The following is a 10,518-nucleotide window of genomic DNA, read 5'->3' as shown; positions in this document are numbered from 1 at the left end:
GTACCAGTATACTGGGCCGGTGTATACTCCGGTTAAAATAGGTGTACCATATCCCTGTGTCGTAAGAGGCGACCAGGGTTGCGTCAGGAAGGGCATCCGGCGTAAAACATGTGCCAAATCACTATGCGGATCATACAGATGATCCGCTGTGGCGACCCCTAACGGGAGCAGCCGAAAGAAGAAGAAGAAGATATATATATATATATATATATATATATATATATATATATATATATATATATATATATATATATATATGGGAATTGGGGGGGGGGGGTTGATGAAGGATAGGGAAGATGGGCAGTACAGCTGCGATGCGATGGGATACGCAGCCATGTCGCTGAGGTGTCCAGACCCAATAGGCAAGTCCTCTACGGCATGCAAGATATGTGATGGCAAGCAGCTTGCTCTGTTTATGCTGGGCCCCTGTGTATTAAGGACATATTGAGCTGCTTTATATACCAATATACCTTAACACGGCATACGTTTTAAACATGGGAATTCTAATGGATTTTTTGTAGTTAATTAGCCTAATCAACCCAGGAGGTCATGACGATCATTTGGGTGTATCACATTTCAAATCAGAATGCTCCAGGAGAACTCCACAAAAAACATGCCCCCCCCCACACCTCCATTCCCCACACAGACACACCTCATCCTCATCCATCATCCACAGGGTCTACTGGGTCTTTTGGATCATCTGGGTATTTTGTGTCCTTCGGGACTTTTGGGTCCTCAGAGAGTTTTGGGTTTTCAGGGCCTCTTGGATCCTCGGAATATTTTGGGTCTTCTGGGTCCTCAGGGTATTTTGGGTCCTCTTGGTATTTTGAGTCATCTGGGTCTTTTGGGTCATCTGAGTCTTTTGGGTCATTATTATTATTTCCAATTAATTGTTTGATCAAAAAATACTATTTGCCAAGGCACATCTTCACTTTTGTCCCCAAATTTCAGCTTCCTAGTTCAAAGGATGGTTTAGATATTGCTTGGACAAACAAGAAAGGAAAAAAGAAAACAAACAAACAAGAAAGATGCGCACATGCACAGCACACTTCTTGCGAAATCCATAAAACAAATTTGATCTTTAAAACTAATTGGTGGTTGAATTCAATGACAAAATACACAAATTCTCTTCAAATTTGTGTATTCAAATGGATGAAAATTGACAATTTTAGAAATGACCGCATCGACTTTTTGACCTCTGTTGACCTCAAAAATACTTGTTCGTTGAATTTAGTGACCTGATATTCAAATCTTATTCAAATGTCGTCAATGGGATAAAAATTGAGGATTTTATATATTCCACCTTAGTTGTTGACTGTGGGCCTATGTTGACCTTTTGGTATATGTTGTCCTCAAAAATAATTTGCTTTTTGAATTCAGTGACTTAAAATATAATTTTTTTTCAAATTGCAAGTCAACCTGATGAAAATTTCGGATTTTAGAAATCTCACTTGATTTGTTGACCTTTTGACCTCAAAAACAAGAGGATTCTTTCTGATGACGAACTCTACCATGTGGTTAAGTTTCATGAAGATGGGTTTAAAATTGTGATCTTCAGGCAATAAACATGAAAACAGACAGACAGACAGACAGATGAAAACTCACTCAGGTAACACATGGCGAAATGGAACGGCACTCGGTAGAGCGCATACCTCCGCCAGGCTGAACAGTTTACATTTTGTATCCCACTGATAGGCCAGATCTGAATCCGGACCTGAACCAAAATCGAATCGGTTTGTTCTTGTTACCTAACCAACTCACTCACCTAGTTTTGTCACAAGTCCTCCACAACTTTTAGAGATAACATGCTGTACATAGTTTTTAGCCCCATCTGTCAATGGTGAAGAATCGCTCAAAAAAATTCTCAGATCCAGATCAGTATTCAGATCTTCACCAAAATTTCATTGATTAGTCCTTCTCACACACCCAACCTATCCACCAAGTTTCGACCGAATCAATCTGTAACCTTTTGAGATATTGTGCTATCTATCGTTTTTGGCCCCATCTCTCAAAGGTGAAGAATCACTTTTAGTGGGGCAACTTAGCATAACAATTGTGCATTTTGTGAGGAAAGCACTAAATTTGGCACACTAGTCGCCTATCATATTATGAACAGATTTGGATATTGGGCCATCTCAAAATTTTTGATGGCAGTGGAAAATGGCTGCCACAGCCATCAGTGGCTGAATTTGAGATGGCCCAATATCCAAATCTGTTCATAATATGATAGGCGACTAGTGTGCCAAATTTGGTGCTTTCCTCACAAAATGCACAATTGTTATGCTATATTTAGCTTAGTTGCCCCACTATTTAACAAATTCTCAGATTCGGATCTTCACCAAATTTGAGCGTCGCTGTCTTTGTCCGGTCACCTACATACACAAAAAAAATTTCAGAACGATTGCTTGAAAACTGTGGCCCAAAATCGTGTGACAGACAGACAAGCAGACAGACAAGCAGACAGACAAATGCTGGACAGACCAACACACTTGGTGAAAAACCTTTTTCGTCGATAACGCACGCAACCAACCGATATACTTCAAAAAATACAAAATCCTTCGGCGCATGGCAATGACGTCATGTATTGCCATGTAACTATCGTTTTAATGGGGCACGACCGTGATGCTGATGCTGTGCCCCCGACACCAATACACTGGTATTCATTTCACCCACTTTGGGAAGGATAACAGGCAGAGTCACACCCACCTGGTGTTAATTCAACGGACAGCAGCACTCAAGCTCAGGACCGAAAGATCCCGAACCAGCCACCCTCAACCACTAAAGCACTAAGGCAACACCAAGCTTATACAAATGGGATAAAAAACCGAGCTCTCTCTTCCTTCAGCACCCAGTGATGACGTCATGTATCGCCTGGATATGGAATTGTGAAGGAGCGGTGCACAATACATGTACTGGTGAAAAAGGCAGGGAGACCGAGTTTCTAATGTGGAACTAGTGGATTAGAACGAGCCATTTCCACAGAGATTTCACGTGAAAACGCAACTCGGCACATCCCGGGTTCTCCGAGCTCGGTTGCTCGGAATGGTGATAGTGGACAAATCTCGTCACGTGGCCATCTGATTTGCACGTGCTGACTGGGGAACGTGCAGGTTCAGTCTCGTTAGTGGATTGAAGTCTGTGGGAAATACCAACGGGTCGGGGTGCATCGTCTAGCTTGGCTTGTCGGAACCTCTTTTTCCTCGTTTTTTTTTTTCACCGTTGGACATTATTGTGAAGAATAATATCGAACAGGATTCTCAGCTTGAAGAAATGTTCTGGTATTCGACACGGTAGTGGGAATGAGATAACGATCGAGAGGGATTCGGAATATGTAATATGTAAGATAACATAGAAGAAGAAGATTCGTGTGTGCATCAAGCGTGGATCCGTGTTCCCGGGACATGCCAGCGAAAGAAACATTTTCCCAAGCGAGTTGTGAGTAAGTGTACGTGTTGTGAAGATTTCTGGTTTTTAAAGATCTTCGTGAGTAGCACGAAACTAGTGATATAGATGAGAACATGTTTCTTAACTGGATATCAGCAGAGTCGATGCAAGTAGAATACTCCCTTCACCTCATGCTGCCTCCCCCCTCCCGCACTCCCAATTAATTTTCGAAAATAAATATTGTGTGTTTGTATGAATAAAAGCTCTGCCTTTATAATTACAGGTTTATTCTTTCATGAAAAATATCACACCGATTATATATATATATATATATATATATATATATATATATATATATATATATATATATATATACATACATACATACATACATACATACATACATACATACATACATACATAGAAAGACCCACCCACATCTCTCACCTGTGAATGGAAGTAATTGACCCCTCCCATACTCCTCAATCCAAAGAAACTGCGTAATGTAAACCAAGAAGACCGACTCAAGGTAAACGCTATGCTGCTTCGAACCCTTCCCAGAGTTTGTCAACAACTAAATAGATGTTCACTCATAGTACACACATGATAATCCCAATGCTCTCTCCTAATGGGAGAGAGAGAGACAGGGAGAGGGAGAGAGAGAGCGACAGGGAGAGAGAGAGAGAGAGACACAGAGAGAGAGAGACACAGAGAGAGAGAGACACAGAGAGAGAGACACAGAGAGAGAGAGACACAGAGAGACAGAGAGACACAGAGAGACAGAGAGAGAGAGACAGAGAGAGAGAGAGAGAGAGAGAGAGAGAGACACAGAGAGACAGAGAGACACAGAGAGAGAGAGACACAGAGAGAGAGACACAGAGAGAGACACAGAGAGACACAGAGAGAGAGAGACACAGAGAGAGAGACACAGAGAGAGAGAGACACACAGAGAGAGAGAGAGAGAGAGAGAGAGAGAGAGAGAGAGAGAGACAGAGAGACACAGAGACACACAGAGACACACAGAGACACACAGAGAGACACAGAGAGACACAGAGAGACACAGAGAGACACAGAGAGACACAGAGAGACAGCCAGAGAGCCATTTTGTTCCTCTTTATTTTCAGGAATCATTATGCACAAGGAAATCAGAAATCAAAAGCAAACATTAAGTTAAGATGAGGAAAGAGGTCATACATAAAATCAAGGTAAAATCATAAATTAACAATGAGGACACCATCAACAAGTTTACAAAATGATTCCTTCACACACCACTTCTGTAAAAACGTCAAATCACTGAGTTGAAATTCAAAGTGCAAACATGATGTGACAAAGGCCTTAAAATAATGAATTATGTCATCAACAGAATTGTCGCATTTTGCATTTTTGCTTCCTTGGCAGGGAAAGAGCAAGTTTAGCCTTGGAAGACAAATAATTTTCTAAAAGACACTCACTTTTGCATCGGTAAGCGATACTAAAACCGAAGATGAAAACAATGTTTAAAAACTAGAGGGAGACACTCGGTAGAGTGCAAAACCTCTGCCGCCAATACTGCAAGGTCACTCAAGTGAACCTGATATCCTATTCATTCAATTTGATGTCAACAGTGCTCACAGAGTTATAGTTTGCAACTTTCCCTTTTACTTTTAACTTTTACATACTCTCTTAATTCGTCATAACTAAATTCCTTGAGACAGAAATTGATTTTACGTCGGTATATCCACCTGAAGTTCCAAAATCAGCCGCAATTATAATTAACCTCCGCCATCGAAGATGGATGGAGGTTACTGTTTTCACCCCTTTCTGTTTGTTTGTTTGTTTGTTTGTTTGTTTGTTTGTGAACAGTATTACTGAAAAACTCCTCGACGGATTTCGACGAAACTTAGTGGGGGGACTTGGTATGGTCCAAGGATCATGCCATTAAATTTTGGACTTGGTCCAAAATCCAATATGGCCACTATGGCGGCCAATTTGAAAAAATATTTGAATATTTTTTTTTTTGCATTTCTACATGTTTTAAGTGATTTCCAACCCCCCTCCCCAAAAACTAGAGGGGGAGCACTCGGGAGAGTGCAAAACCTCCGCCACCAATACTGCTGAGTCACTCAAGTGAACCTTATATCTTATTCATTAAATATAATGTCAACAGTGCTGACAGAGTTATAGTTCTTTTCTCCAACATTTTTTTTTTGGGGGGGGGGGGGTTGGAAATCACTTCAAACATGAAGAAATACAAAAAGAAGAAATCGAAATTATGTTGAAAAAAAAGTTGCAAATTTTTTTTTTCTCGAACAAATTTTTTGGGGGAGGGGGGGTTGAAAATCACTTAAAATTGTAGAAATGCCAAAAAAAAGAATTTTTTTTCTCGAACAATTTTTTTTGGGGGGGAGGGGGGTTGGAAATCACTTAAAACATGTATAAATGCAAAAAAAAAAAATTTCTCTTTTTTTGGGCGGGTAACAATTTTTTGGGAGGCGTTGGAAATCACTTAAAACATGGAGAAATGCAAAAAAAAAAATTTTCTCTAACAATTTTTTTGGGGGGGTTGGAAATCACTTAAAACATGTCGAAATGCAAAAACAAAATTTTTTTTTTTCTCCAACAATTTTTTTTGGGGGGGTTGGAAATCACTAAAACATGTAGAAATGCAAAAAAAAAAATTTTTGTCTTACAATTTTTTTTGGGGGGGGGGACATGATCCTTGGACCATACCTAACCCAAGGACATGTCCAAGGACATGATCCTTGGACCATACCTAACCCCCCCACCAAGTTTCGTCGAAATCCATTGAGGAGTTTTTCCGCAATACTTTTCACAAACAAACACACAAACAAAACAAAAAAAAAACATACAAGCTGACTAACATATCTTGCAAAAACTTCGTTTTGGCAAGATAACAAACAAACAAACAGAAAGGGGTGAAAACGGTAACCTCCATCCATCTTCGAAGATGGCGGAGGTTAAAAATTGTTAAAGAAAAAAAATGCAAATTTTTTTTCAACAATTTCCAATTTTTTTTTTTTTTTTTTTTTGCATTTCTACATGTTATAAGTGATTTCCAACAAAAAAAAAACAAACCAAAATTATAATTGCGGCTGATTTTGGAACTTCAGGTGGATATACCCACGTAAAATCAATTTATGTCTCAAGGAATTTGGTTATGAAGAATGAATTGAGTATGTAAAAGTTAAAAGTAAAAGGGAAAGTTGCAAACTATAACTCTGTGAGCACTGTTGACGTCAAATTGAATGAATAGGATATCAGGTTCACTTGAGTGACCTTGCAGTATTGGCGGCGGAGATTTTGCACTCTACTGAGTGCTCCCCCTCTAGTTTTGGAATGTTTTTTTTGTTGGAAATCACTTATAACGTAGAAATGCAAAAAAAAAAATCGAAATTTTGTTGAACAAAAAAGTTGAAAATTTTTTTTTCTCCAACAATTTTTTTTTTGGGGGGGGGAGGGTTGGAAATCACTTAAAACATGCAGAAATGCAAAAAAAAAAAATTCAAATTTTTTTAAATGGCCACCATAGCGGCCATATTGGATTTTGGACAAAGTCCAAAATCTAATGGCATGATCCTTGGACCATACCTAATCCCCCCATCTAGTTTCGTCGAAATCCGTCGAGGAGTTTTTCCGTAATACTGTTCACAAACAAACAAACAAACAAGCAGTCATAGACTGGTACTTACGAAATCGTCAACTTGACCTCTGAACTTGTCTAATAAAAGCTGTCTCTGGAGAAGGTAGCGACGCAAACCAGGAGTTTCTACGATGATTCTGTACCAAACCATCAAAAATCGAATGTTTTGGATGTTTGACCTCACTGTGACCTTGACCTTTGACCGATTTTGACCAGAATCTAATCAGCACTAGCCATCACCCTCCTGAATCACGTGGTGTAATTTGACATTGGTAACTTCTTCCGTTCTCGAGTTATCGTGCCTACAAACAAACAAACAAGCAGTCATAGACTGGTACTTACGGAATCGTCAACTTGACCTCTGACCTTGTCTAATAAAAGCTGTCTCTTGAGAGAAGGTAGCGTTGCAAACCAGAAGTTTCTACGATGATTCTGTACCAAACCATCAAAAATCGAATGTTTTGGATGTTTGACCTCACTGTGACCTTGACCTTTGACCGATTTTGACCAAAATCTAATCAGCACTAGCCATCACTCTCCTGAATCACTTGGTGTAATTTGACATTGGTAGCTTCTTCCGTTCTCGAGTTATCGTGCCTACAAACAAACAAACAAACAAGCAGTCATAGACTGGTACTTATGAAATCGTTAACTTGACCTCTGACCTTGTCTAATAAAAGCTGTCTCTGGAGAAGGTAGCGACGCAAACCAGAAGTTTCTACGATGATTCTGTACCAAACCATCAAAAATCGAATGTTTGACCTCACTGTGACCTTGACCGTTGACCGATTTTGACCAAAATCTAATCAGCACTAGCCATCACCCTCCTGAATCACGTGGTGTAATTTGACATTGGTAGCTTCTTCCGTTCTCGAGTTATCGTGCCTACAAACAAACAAACAAACAAACAGAAACGGAAGTCATCAATATACTTACGCAATCTTTAGATTTCGTAAGTAACAAGCAGTCATAGACTGGTACTTACGCAATCGTCAACTTGACCTCTGACCTTGTCTAATAAAAGCTGTCTCTCGAGAAGGTAGCGACGCAAACTTGAAGTTTCTACGATGATTCTGTACCAAACCATCAAAAATCGAATGTTTGGATGTTTGACCTCACCGTGACCTTGACCTTTGACCGATTTTGACCAAAATCTAACCAATGCTAGTCACCACCCTCCTGAATCACGTGGTGTAATTTGACATTGGTTGCTTCTTCCGTTCTCGAGTTATCATTTTTGGATGTTTGACCTCACCATGACCTTTGACCGATTTTGACCAAAATCTAATCAGTGCTAGCCACCATCCTGAATCACGTGGTGTAATTTGACATTGGTTGCTTCTTCCGTTCTTGAGTTATCATTTTTTTGGATGTTTGACCTCACTGTGACCTTGACCTTTGACCGATTTCGACCAAAATCTAATCAGCACTTGCCATCACCCTCCTGAATCACATGGTGTAATTTGACATTGGTAGCTTCTTCCGTTCTCGAGTTATCGTGCCTACAAACAAACAAGTTGTCATAGACTGGTACTTACGAAATCGTCAACTTGACCTCTGACCTTGTCTAATAAAAGCTGTCTCTTGAGAAGGCAGCGACACAAACCAGAAGTTTCTCCGATGATTCTGTACCAAACCATCAAAATCTAATGTTTTGCATGTTTGACCTCACTGTGACCTTGACCTTTGACCGATTTTGACCAAAATCTAATCAGCACTAGCCATCACTCTCCTGAATCACGTGGTGTAATTTGACATTGGTGGCTTCTTCCGTTCTCGAGTTATCTGTACCAAACCATCAAAAATCGAATATTTGACCTCACCGTGACCTTGACCTTTGACCGATTTTGACCAAAATTTACTCAGCACTAGCCATCACCCTCCCGAATCACGTGGTGTAATTTGACATTGGTAGCTTCTTCCGTTCTCGAGTTATCGTGCCTACAAACAAACAGAAATGGAAGGCATCAATATACTTACGAAATCATTAGATTTCGTAAGTAACAAAGGAGAAAGGGGTGAAAACAGTAACCTCCGATCTTCAATGGCGGAGGTTAACAAGGCCGAGCCCTCAGAGTACATGTGATAAAATCATCAAAAAGAAGTCTAACCTTGGGCACTCAATAAAAATGTGAAAAATGTTTTCAATAGCACCACAGAAAAACATGATTCCGTGTTACTAGAACATATGTGATGAAACAAAACATTTGAGGGTAATATGTAGTGCGCCAGCCACCACTGCAAATCTCCAGAGCACTTGTAGTGGGGCAGATAACAGCAATTTTTAGGAGGAATCATGCAAATAATGATACAAGCATCAAATTTGCCACATTTGTTCTCCAGGGGATTCAAATCAAATCTGCCTGATTGGCCATTTGAAAATCCAAGATGGCGGCCATTTTTCAAGATGGCCACCAAGTTAGGCTCCCGAAGTTGACTTTTTGCTTCGAAGTATTTGTAGTTGTCCGATTTGCATGATCGAGGTGTGGATCCCTATGTTTTCAAGCCTGCTGGAGTGTATTTTCCTGTTTTTAAAGCCCCCTGCCATACTTTTTCTGATTTTGCACCAATTTAATGATTGTCATATGAAGCTCAGGCCTTTCTGCAACTGGGCCCTGGCTAGTAAATGTTCAAAGTTATGCATACCATGCGAATGTTCCTCCAGCTGCTACTGTCCATATAGCTGCAGAGTGCTGTGCAGGGGAGCCCTGACTGAAAGCACTTGCATCTCCGGTTGCAACCTTTCTTACAGGAACACTTGGTCAGTTCCTGACAGCTGGCTGCAATTGGGGGTAGAGTTGTCCAACATATCTGCCACGTCTCTCCTTTCTGTGTCCATCCCCATTCAGCGGGACTGCTCGTGTCTGTACTGGAGATGGTTGCCTGACCCCAGATGATCCCAGCCTGATAGGCCCCACGCTTTGCATATTCTCTGAGGGCTGCCTGTGTTGGTGGAATTGAGTTGTATGGCCTCTGCTTGCGGGCAAAGAGATCCAGTCTTGCTCCGTCCACACCAGTGGCTGTGCTTGATCTGTCATGCATGAGGACAACAAATCTCTCCAGCCTCTGCAGGTCAAGATCACGAATCAATGTTGGATGCTGGCTGAGATTGGTGAATGTTTCAGAAACATCATCAAAGACGTTCCAAGTCTGCCATGCAGTTTACTTCCCTTTACCGCGGAAGGCAGACACGACGTCACATCCAGCGAACGCATGGAAGTATGGGATCCCTCCAGCTTTCTCAGGCCCTATTGCAGAAACTACCTCATGGACTGGAATCCATCGCGCCTTGGCTCTTTGGCCAAAGGCAATCAACATGTTCTCAAGACCTAGTTCCTGTAAGGATGGCAGTACAGATATTGCTATGACTAGTACGTCCGTGTCATTCGCCTTAATGATAATGGACTTGCTACCATCCGTCGTTGCATCCTTGGCATGTACAAATATTCGAGTGTCAGCTTCTTCATGACAACATGGAGACACAGCATCCAGTG

The sequence above is a fragment of the Eptatretus burgeri genome, chromosome 17 (assembly GCF_056783735.1).
Source record: "Eptatretus burgeri isolate ZD-2024b chromosome 17, Ebu_testis_v1, whole genome shotgun sequence".
Lineage (NCBI taxonomy): Eukaryota > Metazoa > Chordata > Myxini > Myxiniformes > Myxinidae > Eptatretus > Eptatretus burgeri.
Note: the sequence above shows the minus strand (reverse complement) of the source record.